This window comes from Nomascus leucogenys, chromosome 19 (genome assembly GCF_006542625.1).
Source record: "Nomascus leucogenys isolate Asia chromosome 19, Asia_NLE_v1, whole genome shotgun sequence".
NCBI classification, from domain to species: Eukaryota; Metazoa; Chordata; class Mammalia; order Primates; family Hylobatidae; genus Nomascus; species Nomascus leucogenys.
In genome coordinates, this window is record NC_044399.1 from 28,042,554 (window position 1) to 28,063,972 (window position 21,419).

The following is a 21,419-nucleotide window of genomic DNA, read 5'->3' on the forward strand; positions in this document are numbered from 1 at the left end:
AAGGACACAGAAGTAAGGCATGTCAGTCAGAATTCAAATCCAGGCAGTGTGGCTCCAGAGTACACAAACTATGTTAGATAAGCTTACGCTACATTATATTGCTAACTAATTTAAAACTTAAATTTGTAATAAATGCTAAGATGAAAAAGCCTGCTGTGTACTGAATGTATAATTTTACCACAATTATATCAAAGCTTCTCATTGTATCAAAACAACGTGACAATATATTTATCATACTTTTTTGGTAAAGGGTTCTTTTAAATAAAACAAGGAAGGACAAACTACACACTTATCAAGTGTTTTGGACTGAATATGAAACCAGTTCCCACGGGAAGTAATATAAACTCACAATGAAATACTCTGAACATTAATGGTTACAATATTACTGTTATCAGGAGAGGACACCACCAGTATCCATTTGACAGCAAGATGTTTTCTAAATCCAGGCATATTTATATTGTCATATAAATTTAAGCCTTCTGATTCAAGTTGTAACTACTGTCTGCTCACTTAAAAAACTCAGCCTACCTAGTAAAGGTAAAAAACGGCTTCCCTTCTCAACAAAGAAAAAAATGAAAAGTACAGAGGACCTTAAAGTAAAGAAAGGTATAGAGAGAGACATAGGATCATGCAGTTGCCATTAAGTGACAGCATCATCATCAACTATCATTATTGGACAGTTACTATGTACTAGAGGCTGTTGTAAGCATTTTTCCTGTAAAAAAATTCCTTTAATTCTTATAAATCCTAAGGGAGTTGTTATACTCATTTCACAGATGAGGAAACTGAAGCACAGAGAAGTTATACAACTTGCCCAATGTCACACTGCTAGTAAGTGCAGGATCTGAACTATTACATCATATTGCAGGAGTTAAGGTAAGACAGTTAACTGCTTTAGGGATCCTTTCAGCTGTCTTAATGAGAAATTTACTGGAGTAAGGATGTTGAATGGAGAAAGAGAAACATTTTATTTTTAAAAGTCTTAAAGACTCCTATGTATCAGTGGTCCCCAATCTTTTGGGCACCAGAGACCCATTTTGTGGAAGACAATTTTTGTTGGGGGTGGGGATGGTTTGAGATGAAACTGTTCCACCTCAGATCATCAGGCATTAGATTCTCATAACGGGCAAGCAACCTAGATCCCTCAGATGTGCATTTCACAATAGGGTTCATGCTCCTGTGAGAATCTAGTGCCTCTGCTGATCTGATAGGAGGCGGAGCTCAAGCAGTAATGCTTGCTCGCCTGCAGGCTCACCTCCTGCTGTGCTGCCCAGTTCCTAATAGGCCATGGACTGGTACTGGTCTGCAGCCTGAGCTTTGGGGATCCCTGCTACATGTGACTATATATCACAGACACCAAAAAGCAATTAGAACTCTAAGAAGTGTATTTGACTGTAAGTTTCTCATTAGATGCTTCCTTCTCCCACCAGTTTTATGTAGCCTCTCTCTTTCTTTCTCCTCTTTAATGAAACAGAATACAAGTATTTGCCAAATGTAGACCACTGCAGCTAAGTGTTTGGACTACAGTTCAGGAAAGCAAAAAGCAGAATCATATGTCAAGAAAATCATGATCCTATATGGTCACTCAAACGGTTCCAAGCCTCAGTTTCCAGCAAAAGTTACACCATCTTGGTTCCTTCAATATCTTTCATACTGCTCCTTATTCATCTCATTTGTTTTTTAATGTGGGTTTTTCTCTTTTGGTCCCTTAAGTGGATATTTCTTAAGATTTACAGCCGGGCGCGGTGGCTCACGCTTGTAATCGCAGCACTTTGGGAGGCCGAGGTGGGCGGATCACGAGGTCAGGAGATCGAGACCACGGTGAAACCCCGTCTCTACTAAAAAATACAAAAAATTAGCCGGGCGTGGTGGTGGGCGTCTGTAGTCCCAGCTACTCGGAGAGGCTGAGGCAGGAGAATGGCGTGAACCCGGGAGGCGGAGCTTGCAGTGAGCCGAGATCGCGCCACTGCACTCCAGCCTGGGAGACAGAGCAAGACTCCGTCTCAAAAAAAAAAAAAAAAAGATTTACTTCTTGATCCCTGAGAACAGATACTGAAGTTAGAGAGAGGTCTAAGTTGGAGCTCTGATCTCTTATGTCTAATTTCTTCATGGTTAGCCTGATTAGGTCTTGTTTTCTTCATAAATAAGATTAGGGCCATAATAATTCAAAGTGCCAACAAAAAGACAAAATGAGTAAACATGAAAATTCCTCATAAATTCTTATGAAATATTTACTTCCTACCTCTTTTATTTGTTCAATTCTCATCCTAAAGAGACTTTACAGCCGGGCGCTGTGGCTCATGCCTGTAATCCCAGCACTTTGGGAGGCCAAGGCGGGTGGATCCCGAGGTCAGACATTCAAGACCAGCCTGGCCAAGATGGTGAAACCCCATCTCTGCTAAAAATGCAAAAAAATAGCTGGGCATGGTGGCAGGCGCCTGTAATCCCAGCTACTCGGGAGGCTGAGGCAGAGAACTGCTTGAACTCAGGAGGCAGAGGTTGCAGTGAGCCGAGATAGCGCCACTGGACTCTAGCCTGAGTGACAGAACAAGGCTCCATCTCAAAAAAAAAAAAAAAAAAGATTTTACCTACTCTACGGTTTTAACTATACTCTCTACAGGTATAACTTCCAAATTTACAGCTTAAAACCTTACTTATTTTCAAAGTGCTGAAAACACATTTCCTTTTTTTTTTTTTTTTTTTGAGACGGAATCTCGCCTTGTCGCCCAGGCTGGAGTGCAGTGGCGCAATCTCGGCTCACTGCAAGCTCCGCCTCCCGGGTTCAAGCAACTCTCCTGCCTCAGCCTCCCCAGTAGCTGGGACCATAGGCGCCCACCATCACACCCGGCTAATTTTTTTTGTATTTTTAGTAGAGACGGGATTCCACCGTGCCAGCCAGTATGGTCTTGATCTCCTGACCTCGTGATCCGCCCGCCTCAGCCTCCCAAAGTGCTGGGATTACAGGCGTGAGCCAGTGCACCCGGCCCACATTTCCCCTCTTATATCCTCCTACCACCTTGAACTCAATGTGTATCAATCTCTTAAAATCAGCTATCTGTCTAAGCTTTTCCTATTAGCAAAGCCATCATTTTTCTTCTTAAAATTGTATAATCATCTTTGGCAGATCTTTCATATTGCTGTACTCTATAACTGGTCAGTCACCAATCTGCTTATTCCTCCAAAATCTTTTTCTCTTTATACATTTTCCATGGCTACCATGTTAGCTTACCACTGCCCTAATGGCTTCCTCATTTTGGTCCCAGTTGTCTCTTCCAGAGCATCCTTCATGAAACCTCTGTTCCAGGCAAACTGACTTATTTACTGCTTGAATGCATTTTGTACACTTTTGCTTCTGAGATTTTACTTAAGTCACTTTATCATTTTACTTTCCAGTCTACATAATAAACAATATTTTCTCCCATTTAAAAAACACACCCATCTTTAAAATATTAAAGCAAAGTATAATTTATCTGGGGAATCTGAGTAAATTATGTTTCCATAATCTTCTGTTTTTGTTTTTGTTTTGCTTCTTTTTTGAGATAGAGTCTCACTCTGTCGCCCAGGCTGGAGTACAGTGGTGCGATCTCGGCTCACTATAACCTTTGCCTCCCAGGTTTCAAGTGATTCTCATGCCTCAGCCACCCAAGTAGCTGGGATTACAGGCATGCACCACCATGCCTGGCTAAGTTTTGTATTTTTAATAGAGACGGGGTTTCACCATGTTGACCAGGCTGGTCTCAAACTCCTGACCTCAAGTGATCCACCTGCCTTGGCTTCCCAAAGTGCTGGGATTACAGGCATGAGCCACTAGACCCAGCCATGTTTCCATATCTTCTGGAGTGCTAAGATGATTTCTTTCATACTTTATTTTGTGCAGTTAACCACTCTTCTTTCCTTCTAAATGACATAACTTTCTTTGGTCAGTTATTTCCTAAAGCATGCTCCCTGGAACACTTACTTGTTCCACATGGTTTTGCAGGGGCATGTAAGAAATAAAGTGTCTGTTGTCAAGTTTTAAAGATGCTAGATTAAACAATTAAAAAGGTCCCTTTATTGTAGGACTTCTCAGGCTTTAAAATGCTAAACCGTTTCTCTATCATCATTCTTCTCTAGTTCCGACATGAAATATTTCTTTCTCATCCCGCTATAGCTTAACTCAACTTCAAACCACTACTCACGTTTTTGAACTGAGTAAGCCTTCCAAATTCAACCAGATTGAGTTTTTCATCCTTGCCTCTTGATTCTCAATCTCTTTCTCCAGGGAAGTATGCACCTTCCCCTCCCCCTCTTCCCCCTCTCCCCCCGCAAGAGATGAAGTCTCACTCTGTTGCCCAGGCTAGAGTGCAGTGGTACAATCACAGCTCACTGCATCCTAGAACTCCTGGGCTCAAGCGATCCTCCCAAGTAGCTGGGACTACAAGCATATGTATGCCACCACACCTGGCTAATTATAATTTCTATTTTTAAAATGATACCCAGACCCGATGATCTAAGTAGTATGTCTTCAACTGGGGAATACATATAGGTGAGGAGTATTATGTTGGGGTATGCAAATTTATAGGAGAAAATGTGGTACGTTTTCCTGAAGAGTGAGTTTTACTTAAAGATTATTTTGGGAAACATTTTTATTATAAAATAAAAATACATGTAGAATGTACACTGTTTTAAAGAAATATGAGACTTACAAGAAATTTCCAGGTTTCCTTTTGGGTACCACTTCAGGCTACATCCCAGATCCCTTTGGTAAGTAATGCCTTTGCTCTAAAGGAACTCCCAAAGAAAAGTCCAAAAAGCACTGATGTAGGCCAATGGAGAGGAATGGGGGGAAAGTAAGTATCAAAGATTCACTAAAAGAATGCTTCCCCTGTGTCAAGTACTATACTAGATGCTTTATCTATATATTTTTCTTAATGCCTGCAATGACACTACAAAAATACACTATTTCATTCATCTTATAGAAGAGAAACCTCATAGAAGTTAACCTGTCCTAAGCTGCAAAGTTTACAGTGGTAAAAATGTTTTCTTATATAATGTTGGAGTGATAAAAAACACATTTATCACTGAAATATTATCATTAATTCCCATGAGAAAAAATACCTAGGATAACTAGAAATGACCCTGTTAAAATAATTTATCACCAATATGAGTCCTTCATGTCTTAATGTAGACTCTAACAGAAATGAGGTACTTATTTTCTAATAAAAGCTTATTACTAACAAATTCCCAGATATTCAGAAGTGTTATTAGAATAACATGTTTAAGTTTCAGTTAATGAAAACCAGGGGAAAAAACCTAAGAGTTTACATTTGAAATTGTTATATTCTATTCACTAGCACATTTCTTCCCCCCAAAAAAGCAACATCTACTATTAACTAAGATTTTACCCAGTTGTATGTTATATGAACAATATTGAATAGTTTTTGTTTGTTTGTTTGAGACAAGGTCTCATACTGTCACCCAGGCTGGAGTGCTGAAGCAATCATGGCTCACTATAGCCTTAACTTCCCAGCCTCAGGTGATTCTCCTACCTAAACCTCCCAAGCAGCTGGGACCAGAGGTGTGCACCACCATGCCTGGCTAATTTTTTGTATTTTTTGTAAAGACAGGGTTTCCCCATTTGCCCAGGCTGGTCTCAAACTCCTGAGCTCAAGCAATCCACCCACATCAGCCTCCCAAAGTGGTGGGATTACAGACATGAGTCACCACCCGGCCTTGGAAAGACTTTTTAAAGAATTTCAGAAAGTAAGACTGAAGATGTCAAATTAGTTTGAAATTGAGGGGCTAAATGATCATCCAAGCATTAAGTCTTATTTTTTTCACAGAACACTGCCAGTTAAATCTGCAACTTGAATTTTTACATGCTGAAATAAACTGGATGGCCTTTAAGAAAACCTAACATACATACAGATTCACCAAATCAGCATAATAGGGATTATTATAAAAGGACTTATTGCAGAATCTCTTAAAATAGGGAGGTCTATAGTGGATTTTACATTAGCTAGTTTACAAACAAACAAACAGGTTAATATACAATCTTTAAGGAATATATAATAGGTAAAACCCCAAACATAAAAAAAAAAACCAAAGGATACGGTCAAGAAAGATTACTTGAAAATGAATAAATCTGCTAATAAAAACACTAACCTCATTAAAAAATACCTAAACCAGTCTTTGTTATTAATATATTTTTTTTATGAGACAGAGTCTTGCTCTGTTGCCCAGGGTCTCACTATGTCACTCGGTCTGGAGTGCAGTGGAGTGATAGTGGAGTGATCACGGGTCACTGCAGCCTCAACCCCCCAGGCTTAGGTGATTCTCCTGCCTCAGCCTCCCAAGTAGCTGGGACCACAGGCATGTGCGATCATGCCTGGCTAAATTTTTAAAAAAATTATTTGTAGAGATGGGGTCTCCCTGTGCTGCCCAGGCTAGTCTTGAACTCCTGGCCTCAAGGGATCTTCCCATCTCAGCCTCACAAAGTGCTGTAATTACAGGTGTGAGCCATGGCACCCGGCCTCTTTGCTACTGTTAATAAAAATTATAGTTTCAGAGATAATGGATATATAAAATCCTTAGTTTCTATATATACATGTGTGAGGATAGTCATATAGAAGCATTAACTTATAATGTACACAATTATTAAATATACATAAATTTTAAAATTCCTATTTTATTTACTTGCAGAGCAAGTTAAAATGTGAATATTTATTTGATCCGTTATAGATGATAGAAGCAAAATCTTGTTATTAATGGCATATATAACTGTTAATATAAGTGATTAACCCTTTCATTATCCCTTAACACATTAATTCTCCCTATTTAAAGGCTTTCTAAACATTGGGCAAACTCACTTGTATAAAGAAATAGGCAAAGCCTCAAAAATGGAAGAAGGAATAGAAATTGAATGGTATAATGACAAAATAACAAAAATCTTCTTTTGCTAACTGTGTAAATTAAAATAACCTAGTCATATCACTGAAGTACATATTTTCCAAATAAAGTGCATTTCAGAAGAGCAACTCAGACTGGGAGCCACAGCTCATACCTGTAATCCCAGCACTCGGGGAAGCCAAGGTGGGAGGACTGCTTGAGCCCAAGAGTTTGAGATCAGCCTGGGCAACATGAGACTTCATCTCAACAAAAATGTTTTAAAAAAATTAGTTGGAGGGCCGGGCGTGGTGGCTCATGCCTGTAATCCCAACACTTTGGGAGGCAGAGGCAGGTGGATCACGAGGTCAGGAGATCGAGACCACCCCTGGCTAACATGGTGAAACCCCGTCTCTACTAAAAATACAAAAATTAGCCGGGCGTGGTGGCGGGTGCCTGTAGTCCTAGCTACTCAGGAGGCTGAGGCAGGAGAATGGCATGAACCCGGGAGGCGGAGCTTGCAGTGAGCCGAGTTCGCGCCACTGCACTCCAGCCTGGGCGACAGAGTGAGACTCTGTCTCAAAAAAAAAAAAAAAAAATTAGTTGCATATGGTGGCACATGCCTGTAGTCCCAGCTACTCAACAGGGTGAGGGAGGAGGATGGCTTGAGCCTGGGAGGTGAAGGCGCAGCAAGCCATCACTGCACCACTGTACTCCAACCTGGGCGACTCTGTTCCAATCAATCAATAAATCAATAAGAGCAACTTAGGAAGACAAATAATTGAAAGAATAAGACTAAATGAAAATATCTTTTTCTTTTTTGAAGTGGCTGAAGATCACTACAAATATCCTAATTTTGAAAAACCAAGTTCCTACTTTCAAGACATTTCTAAGTTACCATGGTTAGCTGAGGAACTAAAAGGAGAAAATAATTAAAAGCCAGAAAACAAAGAGTCTTTTAAGAAAATTCAGTAGATAAAATCAATATATCTTGTTGATAATTACCAAATGATCTAAAAATACACGTAAACAAAGGTAAATTTCTAATTTAGTCTAAACTCAACTGGGAAAATAAGACAATAAATATCATAATTTGCACACTGTGTTGTTAAAAAAATTCTTAAACTAAGAAAGTCCATTAGTAAACACTCCAGTTAATGAAATAACAAGAATAATTTTATGTATTAAGAAAGCTTGTTTACAAAATTCTAGATTTCCATATTGTTATTTTTTTAAAAAGATATTTTATTTATATGGATACTGCAACAGGAAGTAGAGGTCTATTCTGGAATTGCAATCTAACAGGAGAGACAATCTAACCTTCACATTTACATTGAAAAATTGAGTTTTTAACAGCCTTCTCTGCAATGCATATTCTTTTTTAAAATATAAAACTATTTCAAAAGGTTCATATATGCATATAAATATATAAAGCAAAAGAACACACAATTAAAAATTAAATAAATGTGCCAAAATACAGCTTCTTAATGGCTTCCTTGAAAACTAAGTGTCAAATTATCTTAGGCTGTGTTTATTTTTTGATAAAGACAAAGTAGACTTTACAGCTCAGAAATCCATATAACAGATACTCTACTCATCATACTCACAGGTTTTAATTTTTCTTCCTCACTAGTCAATACTATAGAGTCTTTTCCCCTAGAAAAGCTGAAAGGCTTCTTATTCACTGGTCACGCTGTTATCAGACCTGACACATCAGGAATGACCCACACTTCAATCTCCAGCCAGCTCTTTACGCTGTGCAGAACTTACTGTGCGTTACAGGTGATACTTCTTATAGCAGATGTTGATTACGGTCCCAAAGCACAAGAGATGCTCCCAAAGGGGTTTAGAACCCCTAACAACATCACCTGCTTCGTTTTGTATCCAGAGAAGCACTGTGGTATTCTGTTTTGAACAACTAATGATTTCAAGAGATTACACAGACGAGTTCTTTTCATAAGATTGGTTGACATAAGCTTATCCTTTCAGAATACTGCAGCAAATATAGGTTGTATGATTCCATTAGGATAAAACAAATATTTTTACACAATTTTTTTCTGTGGCGCAGTTTAGTTCACCCACTGTTAGAGCAAATTACTGGAAGAACTGGTTCTTAGGTTTCTAATGGCGCAGCGTTAACAGAGTGAATGATTCACGGATGTTCTTCTTAACATTCAGGAGTAACAAGGAAGGCTAGCAGTGCAGCCCAGGTCCAGAGCTGATGAATGGTGCAGTGCTGCTGTTGTCATAGCAACCAAGAGGAAAAAAGCAGCACCATATAAGGATCTGTGACATGGATTCTGGGAACAATTTATATTAAAAAGCTGTAAGCTCCTCATGCCTTAAAGCTGTAAACTCCTCTCCTACTGTTTCCTTCTCATGTTTTGCACTTCCGAATTTTTGAGTCAGAGCTGTGTGAATATACGTTGCAAAACAGTTACTTAGTAGGCACCAACAAAAAATGCAATTGAGGTAATTTAAAATATTAATACTTTAGCAAGCTAATATAGGTCTGCAGTACCTCCATAATTTATTGTTGTGTTAAAATTATACAGCGATTTTGTTGCAATGTAAGGAACTGTCTAGAGTTGGAGATAGCAGAAAATTCATTTTTAAATACTTAGAGATATTAAAACCCTAATTAAATGCCTTTCATTCAGATGGTATGCATCAGATACACCAAAACTGCAGCACTATCAACTGATTGACTAATAAAGTAGCAATGACACCAATTTCAAAGAGAGGCATACTATCACCTGTATTCCTTCTAGATAAAGAAAGTTTCAAAGACACTAACTTCACTAAAAATGCTCATAGCCTTCATTCATGAATAAGAAAACTTCTCCATCAATCACCTGTAAGACAGGGTTACTGGTCCACCCCATGCTTCTAAAGGCCTCTCCCTAACTGGGCCTGGACAATCTTTTTCTTGACATAGTTTCTCCTCACCTCTCAGGAATCAGGAAGAGCTCCCCCTTCCAGGGGATAGTAGGATAGCTTCCAAACGGTATCACAGGAGAAGGGGGAGCTAGTGAAAGCACCAATGCATAGATTGTCGTAATGGTACTCTCTCTACAGTCTTCTGGACGTGGCTCTGAGATGACTGGTGCAGAAAAATATCTTTCATTAGATTTATTAAGCATGGGTCACTGATGCTATGATATTTCATATATTTAGATGGGGTAGTTCTGTATGAAATTGTTTTATATCATATCTCTGTGTTACTTTTCCATCACCATTTATTTAATAAAATATTCAGATACAATACAAAGCAAAATATTTGGTAAATTTACCTATTACACCTTCTCTTACGCGGGCAACACTGCCATTATGATACCAATTCTGGAAAAGTTACGTATTTGTTGGTCATAGATTTATTTGTTGGTCATATATTTATGATGCATTTATCTCCATAAATGAAGAACCTCAGTAAAATGTGACTAAAAAGAATTGCAATGTAGTGGGATGGACATGCATTTGACTAGTCTTCTGACTATAGTTGGACTAACAGCTTTGCTACTTTTAAATAAAACCCTGAGTAAGTCACCTAACTACTCTGACCCTCTGATTCATCTCAGTAAAGCATTTTCCACCTTATTCCTAAAGCTATAGTGGGAATGGAAAAAAATAAATACAAAGCAAAGGCTTAAAATTCTAAAAATCTATATTATCTTTTTTAATCTAAGCAAAACAGCAAAGCAAAAACATCTAAGCAAAACAGCAAAGATAAAAATGAAAAGTGGAATTTCAATAGAACTCCATAAACATAGAAAATTGCCTGAAAGGATAAGTATTTTTCCAGGCTAGGTTTTATGTTTGATTGGATATTGTGTCCCATCACACTGAATATACTTGTCACAAGTAGCTAGTAGCTATTTCTTTTTAGAATTATAGCAGATATAGATACTGTGGACTAGCGTTCAGGGATTATTTAATATAATAATGTACAAGTAATTCTACTGCCTCAACATGACTTATAAATGTCTTTAGAAAATAGTAACTTGGTAATAAAGAAGTATAAGCAGTTTCTATGGAATGGTTAATATCAAAGAACATGCAAAGTGACTGAGTTGTTTAAAATAACCTATTACTTTTTATCTCACCTAACTAGAAAACTGTAGGGCAAACTCAAAAATGAGCTATTATGTTTGACTTGAAAATTCCATGGACAGCATATCTCATTCTGTTTCCTGGACAGTCTAATCTCTTCTGTCTAGTAAGTTTTTTAACTCAAATATTGTCTTGTGCCTGTAGTTATTTTTGAGGGAAATTCTCTTTAGTTGTGACTTCTTAGAATACTGATTATTCAATATCTTAGGTAAAAAGAGCAACTTTCTCTCCCACCTCCCCATCATCAAGTTATGTTGAGCAGATCTTTGCATTAGAGAGATACAAGAGAAGTTCTGCAAAAAATGTAAACTTGGACAACAAATAATTTTTTCACTGACTTTCATATTAACGTTGCTTACGCTGTGTAGGAGCTAACTGGGATGAGGACATGATTAAAATACTTTAAAAGACAAAGTACACAGGTTTTGTTTTGTTTGAAAAATTGGATTTAACTTAAGGGTGGAGAGAGATTTAAGGAGTTAGCTCTTCCCCTTGGTTACTAATTTTTAACTCCTTTATGATTAATTTAGGTAAGTCATGCTAAAACTTACACACTTTTTAAAAATTCTTTTTTCAGTCTTGCTATATTAAAAGCTTTCTCTAAGGAGTAATCCTCCGTGCTAAACTCTATTGTGCTTAAAGGTAGGGTAATATTTATGAAGAGATGTATATATGAAATCTCTATTCTCACAGGAGTAAGAAAGTAACCATTTTACTAGCTATTGCAATTCAAGCTTTGGCCAAATTTCTACACGGGGTTGTGTCTTTCCTAGCAACGGCTACTGCTCCAGATCAGGGCTTCAATCTGCAGCAGTAGGGTAATGAGTGACAGAGAAGAAAAAGAAATATATTCTTAAAAATCATATATGTGATCCCTATACATTAGCCAACACTTCATCTGGTGGCCAAAAAAAAAAAAAGAGAGTAAAGAGTAAAATAGTTACAACTCTAAAGGATAAACTGGCAGGGTTGGACATATTGAGAAGCAGTATCTGTTTAATGAATGTCGTGAATGATATGTAATGGATTTCTGAGGATAATTTTCTTTATACTCAGTTTTTATTTTATATGTTGACTTTACTATCTAAACCTTAAATAAAATTTTCCCAAATGTGTGATGCTACCTCTAAATGATAATTGTAACATTTGAAAAAGGTCATGAGTTGGCAGGTGGTTCTTTCAGAATGTTTTTATTGATAAGCAGGGCATAAAAGGGCATACTGAGCCATAAGATACACATGTCAAATCTCCTTTCTCTCACTTTACTTACTTCATTAAAGTTACAAAATTTACTGAATGATATAGATGTATACATAATTTTTTTAAAAAATCATTTTCAGAAATCAGAAACATGAACATTAACCAGAAATGGGGAAAACAGAGATGTTCAACCAACTCTGGTATAACTCAAAACACTGCTCATTGTGCTATCTAAACAAAGTCATCAAAACAGATAATACCACATAGACAATTCTAAAATGACCATATTTCTTGGCTGGGCACAGTGGTTCACACCTGTAATCTCAGTGCTTTGGGGGACCAAGGTAAGAGGGTTGCTTGAGCCCAGGATTTTAGATCAGCCTGGGCAACATAGCAAGACTCCATCTCTACAAAATAATGAAAAAATTAGCCAAGTATGGTGGTGCACACTTGTAGTCCCAGCTACTCAGGAGGCTGAGGTGGGAAGATCTCTTGACCCTAGGAGGTTGAGGCTGCAATGAGCAGTGATTGCGCCACCACACTCCAGCCTGGGTGACAAAGCAGGACTCTGTGTCTTAAAAAAATAATAAGTAAAATGAAACAACCACATTTCTTAACTTTTGAAATTCTGCCAATGACATGAATGACTGACAGGCAAGCTAAGGATGCGTATTTACAATTAAGAAAGGCCAGCTGAACTGAAAATGTCCTCTGGAACACTCTGCCCTCTGGTGTTTAAAATCCTCCTCTAAGAGAGGGAGTTACTCTGCCATGCCACATGTTTATTACTCTTATGTGCTGAATGTCAATTTGGGTGCATAATTTTCTATAATGAGAATAATAATATAGTTTAGCATTATAAAAATTTCTGTTATTATAATGTGAACATATATTCTGTTCTAAGCTTTATATTATCCCATACTATAATTTATTTCCTGTTTAGAGAGTTACTAAGGCTTTCTTTTGAATCGTGGATATTTATTTGACTGTTTTGATGCTTTGTGACTGAAAAGTATTCCTCATGGGAAAAACTGTTTAGCCCTTAAATTCCACATTTGACACTTTCTAAACTGCTCACATTCCATAGCAGGTGGGAAGTTAAGCAAGAAGAGAAGGACAAGGTCAATTAAGTAAAAAATTAGACTTCCTAGGGACCATGGCATAAATCATGGTGAGTTTTCTGGGGAAGGTCACAGAAGAAGGATGGACAATGAAGGATTTTTTTCTGTAACCTTCATGGTATTTTCCATGTTTAAAACTGATACCCAATTCTTGGAACCACAACACAGGAGCCAAAAAGGATATTAATCAAGTGATTGACAACTTTTTCACGTTAGGATTCTTTTTATTATTTCCCCTTGTTTGTCACAAGAAGTGCTTGGAACAAAAAGAAACTCTCTACACACATTTCTGTATTCCCCTCAGCCTTAAGGTGTTATTATCTTCACTGTACATATGAAGAAACAGAAGCTCAAAAAGAACTAATCTGCCCAGACAGAGTTTACAAATGAATATGCAGAACTCTAAACGGGTTCTTTGTTCAGATGGGTTCTTGACCAGTGTGACCCTATCAGTTCTTTTGGGCCTAGAGTTCTGAGCCTTAACCCTGCTACATTATAGACATTCCATAAAGATCTGTTGAAAAACAAACATTACCTTACACTGTGTCCTCAATGTTAGACACTTTTCTTGGTGCTGACTACTTGTCCTCCCTGGAACTTTGCCTACTGCCTCCCCGCTAGATTCCCTTGGATTAACAGGTTCCACTTACTTCCTGTGACACCTAACAATTACCTTAGGGTGCTGCTCCACCCTAATGTTTAGGGTCTGTTTATGCATCTCCTTCATGAGTGCTACCACACTGTTATCTTACTAACTTGCCTTCTCCATCTCAGGTCCTAGGTGTCCTTGGTTTCACCCTTCATTGGTCACAGCACTAAAAGGAATGCTGGACCGTCAATTCAACACTTCAGATTTAGGGTCAAATGGTATTTCTAGTTCTAGATCCCTGAGGAATCGCCACACTGACTTCCACAATGGTTGAACTAGTTTACAGTCCCACCAACAGTGTAAAAGTGTTCCTATTACTCCACATCCTCTCCAGCACCTGTTGTTTCCTGACTTTTTAATGATGGCCATTCTAACTGGTGTGGGATGGTGATTTGCATTTCTCTGATGGCCAGTGATGATGAGCATTTTTTCATGTGTTTTTTGGCTACATAAATGTCTTCTCTTGAGAAGCGTCTGTTCATGTCCTTCACCCACTTTTTGATGGGGTTGTTTTTTTCTTGTAAATTTGTTTGAGTTCATTGTAGATTCTGGATATTAGCCTTTTGTCAGATGAGTAGGTTGCAAAAATTTTCTCCCATTCTGTAGGTTGCCTGTTCACTCTGATGGTAGTTTCTTTTGCTGTGCAGATGCTCTTTAGTTTAATTAGATCCCATTTGTCAATTTTGGCTTTTGTTGCCATTGCTTTTGGTGTTTTAGACATGAAGTCCTTGCCCACGCCTATGTCCTGAATGGTATTGCCTAGGTTTTCTTCTAGGGTTTTAATGGTTTTAGGTCTAACATTTAAATCTTTAATCCATCTTGAATTAATGTTTGTATAAGGTGTAAGGAAGGGATCCAGTTTCAGCTTTCTACATATGGCTAGCCAGTTTTCCCAGCACCATTTATTAAATAAGGAATCCTTTCCCCATTTTTTGTTTTTGTCAGGTTTGTCAAAGATCAGATAGTTGTACATACGCGGCATTATTTCTGAGGGCTCTGTTCTGTTCCATTGATCTATGTCTCTGTTGTGGTACCAGTACCATGCTGTTTTGGTTACTGTAGCCTTGTAGTATAGTTTGAAGTCGGGTAGCGTGATGCCTCCAGCTTTGTTCTTTTGGCTTAGGATTGACTTGGCGATGCGGGCTCTTTTTTGGTTCCATGTGAACTTTAAAGTAGTTTTTTCCAATTCTGTGAAGAAAGTCATGGTAGCTTAATGGGGATGGCACTGAATCTATAAATTACCTTGGGCAGTATGGCCATTTTCATGATATTGATTCTTCCAACCCATGAGCATAGAATGTTCTTCCATTTGTTTGTATCCTCTTTTATTTCATTGAGCAGTGGTATGTAGTTCTCCTTGAAGAGGTCCTTCACATCCCTTGTAAGCTGGATTCCTAGGTATTTTATTCTCTTTGAAGCAATTGTGAACGGGAGTTCACTCATGATTTGGCTCTCTGTTTGTCTGTGATTGGTGTACAAGAATACCATTTGACCCAGCCATCCCATTACTGGGTATATACCCAAAGGATTATAAATCATGCTGCTATAAAGACACATGCACACGTATGTTTATTGTGGCACTATTCACAATAGCAAAGAGTTGGAACCAACCCAAATGTCCAACAATGATAGACTGGATTAAGAAAACGTGGCACATATACACCATGGAATACTATGCAGCCATAAAAAATGATGAGTTCATGTCCTTTGTAGGGACATGGATGAAACTGGAAAACATCATTCTCAGTAAACTATCGTAAAGACAAAAAACCAAACACCGCATGTTCTCACTCATAGGTGGGAATTGAACAATGAGAACTCATGGACACAGGAAGGGGAACATCACGCTCCGGGGACTGTTGTGGGGTGAGGGGAGCGGGGAGGGACAGCATCAGGAGATATATCTAATGCTAAATGACGAGTTAATGGGTGCAGCACACCAACATGGCACATGGATACATATGTAACAAACCTGCACATTGTGCACATGTACCCTAAAACCTAAAGTATAATAATAAAAATAAAATAAAATAAAAAAATCAATAAAAAAATTGGAAATTAGAGTGATAATTTGTGCTATAAACAGTGATAATATACATGTGCTTGCGTGTATTTATTTACAGAATAAAAAAACACTTCAGATTTAGGCAAACATTTCTTTAAAAATGTAAAGAAAAGAAGCTATTAGCCAATGGTCAATAATTTTAAAAGAGAATATGGTTTGAGGGTATAGACTAAAAATAAAAAGCAATGGCTGGGCGCGGTGGCTCACGCCTGTAACCCCAGCACTTTGGGAGGCCGAGGCGGGCGGATCACAAGGTCAGGAGATCGAGACCATCCTGGCCAACATGGTGAAACCCCATCTCTACTAAAAATACAAAAATTAGCTGGGTGTGGTGGTGCATGCCTGTAATCCCAGCTACTCAGGAGGCTGAGGCAGGAGAATCACTTGAACCTGGGAGGCGGAGGTTGCAGTGAGCTGAGATTGTGCATGCCGCACTCCAGCCTGGTGACAGAGCGAGATACAGTTTCAAAAAAATAAATAAATAAAATAAAAAGCAATTTATACAATCATAAACATATGGAAGCATCTAAAGAAATAAATATTGCCATATCAGAAATTTTTTGATAAAGACAGATCGTGCCTGAAGAAGAAATATACAAAGAGAGGGGGAAATAATCAAAGATGAAGAGTAGAAAACCATAATCAAAGATGAAGAGTAGAAAACCATCTAACTATATTGTCCAGGAAGAACAGAGAGAGCCCCAGCTGAGAAGAGCTATGTTTTGAAGATAGCAAAAAGGATTGCTGGGATATTTTTAGAATTAAAAAACGGAAAAGGACAGGACAGATCTGCTGCATGGGAAAGATAAATCATGTAGTGATTTTATTATAAGCTTTCATTTATGGATCACCTTCTACGAGCTAAACTCTTTACTAAGTTCTTGACATACATCTTATTTAATTAATTAGTTTTTTGGCGAGGAGACAGAGTCTCACTCTGTCACCCAGTCTGGAGTGCAGTGGTGCTATCTCAGCTCACTGCAACCTCCACCTCCCGGGTTCAAGCGATTCTCCTGCCTCAGCCTCCTGAGTAGCTGGGATTACAGTTGCATGCCACCACACCCAGCTTTTTTTTTTTTTTTTTTGTATTTTTAGTAGAAACAGGATTTTGCAGTGTTGCCCAGGCTATTCTCAAACTCCTGAGCTCAGGAAATCCTCCACCTTGGCCTCCCAAATTGCTGGGATTACAGGTGTGAGCCACCATTCCTGGCCATGATATCTTATTTAATCCATACAATACTCTGTGATGCAGAAATACCAATAATATAATACAGGTAAGAAAACATACTCAGAGTAGTCAAGTGACACGGCCAAGGTCATACAGCTAATAAGTAGCAGAGTCAGGGTTTGAACCCAAGTATATCTGACTCCAAAGTTTGCCATGCTTAACAATATCCTGCTCTAAGCAAGAGACAGAACAATCCATTTTTCAACCCTTGGTGCTATGGTTTGAACATGTCCTCCAAAATTCAGGTGTTGAAATTTAATGGCCAATATGACAGTAGAAAGAGGTAGGACCTTTAAGTGGTAGTTAAGCCATATAAAGGCTCCTCCCTTTGTGGCTGGGATTAAGACCTTATCAAAGAGGCTACAGAGTTAGGTTCTCTCGCACCTCCATCTTCCCTCAGGCGTGGACACAATGTCCCTCCGTCCTGGAAGATGCAGCAACAAGGTGTTATCTTGGAAGCAGACAGCAGCCCTCATCAGACAACCAAACCTGCTGGTGCCTTGATCTTAGACTTCCCAGCCACAAGAACTGTGAGAAAATAAACTTCTGTTCCTTATGAATTACCCAGTCTCAGGGGTTTTTTCTTACAGCAACCTAAACAAATTAAGACAACTCTGATTTTGCTTTAATGTTCTCCATTAAGAAAATTATATTTAAACTAATAAACATCATTAAGAGGTCATTAAAGACCAAGTATTGAGGACAAGTTAAAATACACATAATCAAAATCCAGACCCACAAAACTTACCTTTCAGAATTCTAAAAGGACAGGAAGACATGAACATGAAACTACCAATAACAGTTTCTGTAAAGCCATGCAGGAAATTCACAGAACTACAGGACTAAAGGATGCCAAAATGTAGACACTAGGAGTTTCTACTCAATTTCTCAAAAGAAAAAAATGCTCACTGAGAGTTGATAAGGGGTCACAAGGAAGAGTGATTTCAAAGTAATCTCATGCCCATTTTCATATGGTTACTAGAGCAGAAGATGATGAAAATAACACAGCTGTACTACCATCTTGATATTAGGCTGTAAATAAAGTCTTTTAAGCTACAGAAAAGTAGACATGATGGCTGCTTTCCAGGATGTAAAAGACTGCCATGTGAAAGAAGAGGTTAATTTATGTCATATAGTTCTACAAGGCAGAACTAGGACTAACGGGTAGGAGCAATAAAGGAGGACATTTCCATCCATGTAAATTAGAGAACTGACAGTTAAAACTACTGAACAAAGGAACAGGCTATGTTACAAAGAAGAAAGCTCACTATCACTGAAAGTGTTCACACAGAGACTGTTGACTATCCACTAAGTTTGCTGTGAAGATTAAATTTGCTCATATACATAAATTACTTAACACTGTCTAGAATAGGGTAACAGCTCAAAAAATATTATCTTTAATTACTACTACTATTACTATAATTATTATTACTTGTAAGTTTAGCTAAAACTTGCCTGTAAAATCATCTAGGTCTGCTGACTCTTAGAGATCTTTGATTTCTATGGTTACCAGGCTAGTCATAATTTTAAGTTTTCTTGAGTCAAATTTACAGCACGTTTTCTTCCATCTCATTCAAGGTTTTTTTGTGTGTATTGTTTTGCTATAAAGCTATACGCTGTATTCCCTTATAATAAAAAGATTAGTGACTAATTAATTTCTTGTTCTGTATGTTTTCTATGTTATCTTTTCTCGCTCCCTCTTTTTCATTTTGAACACTTCTATCAAAGATTTCTCTATTATCTTAGTCTTTTCAAGGAAACTGGCTTTATTGATCAAGTACTAGTTTTCTGCTTATTCATTTTCCCTTTTAACTTTATTGATTACGTCATGTTTACTATGTCTTCCTTAATCTCCTTATTAGTTCATTTATTTTCAGTACTTCTTGTTTTCTAATAAAAGTATTCAAGGTAATGACTTTTCCATAGAGTACCACTATGGCTACATTTCATAAGTTTTAATACATAATACATGTTAATTTCTAACTTTTTTTTCAATTTTGGTTTCTGTTTTAACCCAAAAGTTATTTTTAAACTTTAAAATTTTAGAAGTAGAAAAGAAATTTCTCCCTATCTTCTTTGTTGTTAGATTCTATTTTGATTTTCAATGAAAAATACGTGCATTGTACAGAGATTTCTTTATGGCCAAATATATAATCAAGTTTTTAAAATTTTTTTATTTTTATTTATTTTTTTGAGATGGAATCTTGCTCTGTCACCAGGCTGGAGTGCAGCTGCACGATCTTGGCTCACTGCAACCTCTGCCTCACAGGTTCAAGGGATTGTCCTGCCTCAGCCTCCCAAAGGGCTGGGACTACAGGCGTGTGCCGCCACACCCAGCTAATTTTTGTATTTTTAGTAGAGACGGTGTTTCACCATGTTGGCCAGGATGGTCTCGGTCTCTTGGCCTTGTGATCTGCCCACCTCGGCCTCCCGAAGTGTTGGGATTACAGGCGTGAGCCACCACGTCTGGCCTATAATCAACTTTTATAAACAGTTCACAAGTCCTGGAAAATAATACAAGTATAAGAAATTTTACATTTTTCAGTATGAGGTTCTACACTCGGCTGAATTAAGCTTTTAAAAACTTGACACATATTAACTTTACATATTTGTGGGGTATATGTAGTATCTGGATACAGGCATATAATATGTAATGATCAAATCAGGGTAACTGAGATATCCATCACCTCAAACACTTATTTTTGTTTAGAACATTCCAAATCTTTCAGCAGTTTTGAAATATAATGAGTTAAGTTTAATTGCTTATTATTCAAATTATCCATACCCTTTAATGAGCTGTTCATTTTATGAGGCATGAAATCTGCCTTAACCCATTTATGCCTAGTGTTCCATTATTGGAATGCTAAGCTTGTGTGAGTTATTTATATCCTACTGCTCAAGGTCATGGCCAAGGTCTGATTTTTGACATGAAAAAATTTGTAGCCTCCAGCATAAATGTGTTAAATATAAATTCATCAACTTTCCCTTTCATTGCTGTTTACTGTATGAAGTTTTTATTTTTAAAAAACTTCCTTATTGAGATATAAGTACAATTCAATGGATTTAGTTCATTCACAGAGTTGTACAATTGTCACCATAATCTAAGTTTAGAACATTTTCATCACCCCAAAATGAAACCCTATACCCTTTAGCATTCACTACCTATACCATCGTTGGTGACCCCTTTCCCTTAGGTAACCACCAATTAACATTCTGTCTCTATAGATTACTTGCCTATTCTGGACACTTCATATAACTGCAATTATATAACATATGTTCTTTTGTGACTGGTTTCTTTCACTTAGCGTTAACATTTTCAAGGTTCACCATGGATCATGAAAGCATTTATTTTTAATGCCAAATAATATGAATATATCACTTTTTATTTATCCACTCATCAGCTAATGAACATCAAACTGTTTTCACTCTTTGGCTATTATGAATAATGCTGCTATGAACATATGTGTACAAGTTTTGGTGTGAACATATGTTTTTTCTCTTGGATAACTTTATACATTTTGATGCCATGTTGTCTCATGCATAAAAAAGCAATAATCGTTAACATCTATTTCATGAATTTTATCTGCATAAAATATCAAATAAAACCTTTTTTTCTTTATGTTTAATATTATTGCAAATAATACTATCCTTTTCTCAACATTTATTTGGTATATATTTTTCATCCCTTTATTTGTAAGCTTCCTCTCAATTTGTTTAGAAGCATCTATTATAAATAACATGTCACTGGAAATGCTTTTTATACATTCTGATAACTTTGTCTTTATAAGGGAAACTGAAATCACTTTCTTGTGACAACTAACTTACTTCATCTTATTTGACTTTTAAAAATATTTTTCTTATTGTTTTTCTTCCATTCCAATTTTCATCATAACCTTGCAAATCATCTAACCTGACAGAAATGAAACCATTTCATTTTAAAAGGATCAATGACTTGTTATTTTGGCTCTCTCTTCATTAAGGGTCATTTGGGCACTTTCGCAAACTTTCCCTAGTGGTGGCTGAATAGAAGTAGGAAGACAGGGCTACTATATTTCAATAGAATACATACAGTAATACTACACCTACTACAAATAATCCTTTTATAAATAAACACTACAATATTATAAATAATACTTCCACTCTGTATGAGTGACTTCCATTCAAATACGATAAGAAAAAAAA

The 21,419-nt window shown here is 37.4% G+C and overlaps 1 protein-coding gene across 6 annotated transcripts in view; it reads right to left on the bottom strand.

The window, feature by feature from the left end:
- The window catches only part of TANC2 (tetratricopeptide repeat, ankyrin repeat and coiled-coil containing 2), a 484,030-nt gene that overhangs the window by 304,831 nt on the left and 157,780 nt on the right, over positions 1-21,419 (bottom strand). Inside the window, exon 1 of one of the 6 annotated variants that reach the window (XM_030800295.1) lies at positions 8,472-9,624. The exons of the other annotated variants lie outside the window; for them this stretch is intronic. The gene's annotated coding sequence lies outside the window, so the exon portion shown is untranslated. Of the gene's footprint in view, positions 1-8,471; positions 9,625-21,419 lie in introns of those variants that run through there. 6 annotated transcript variants of the gene reach the window in all.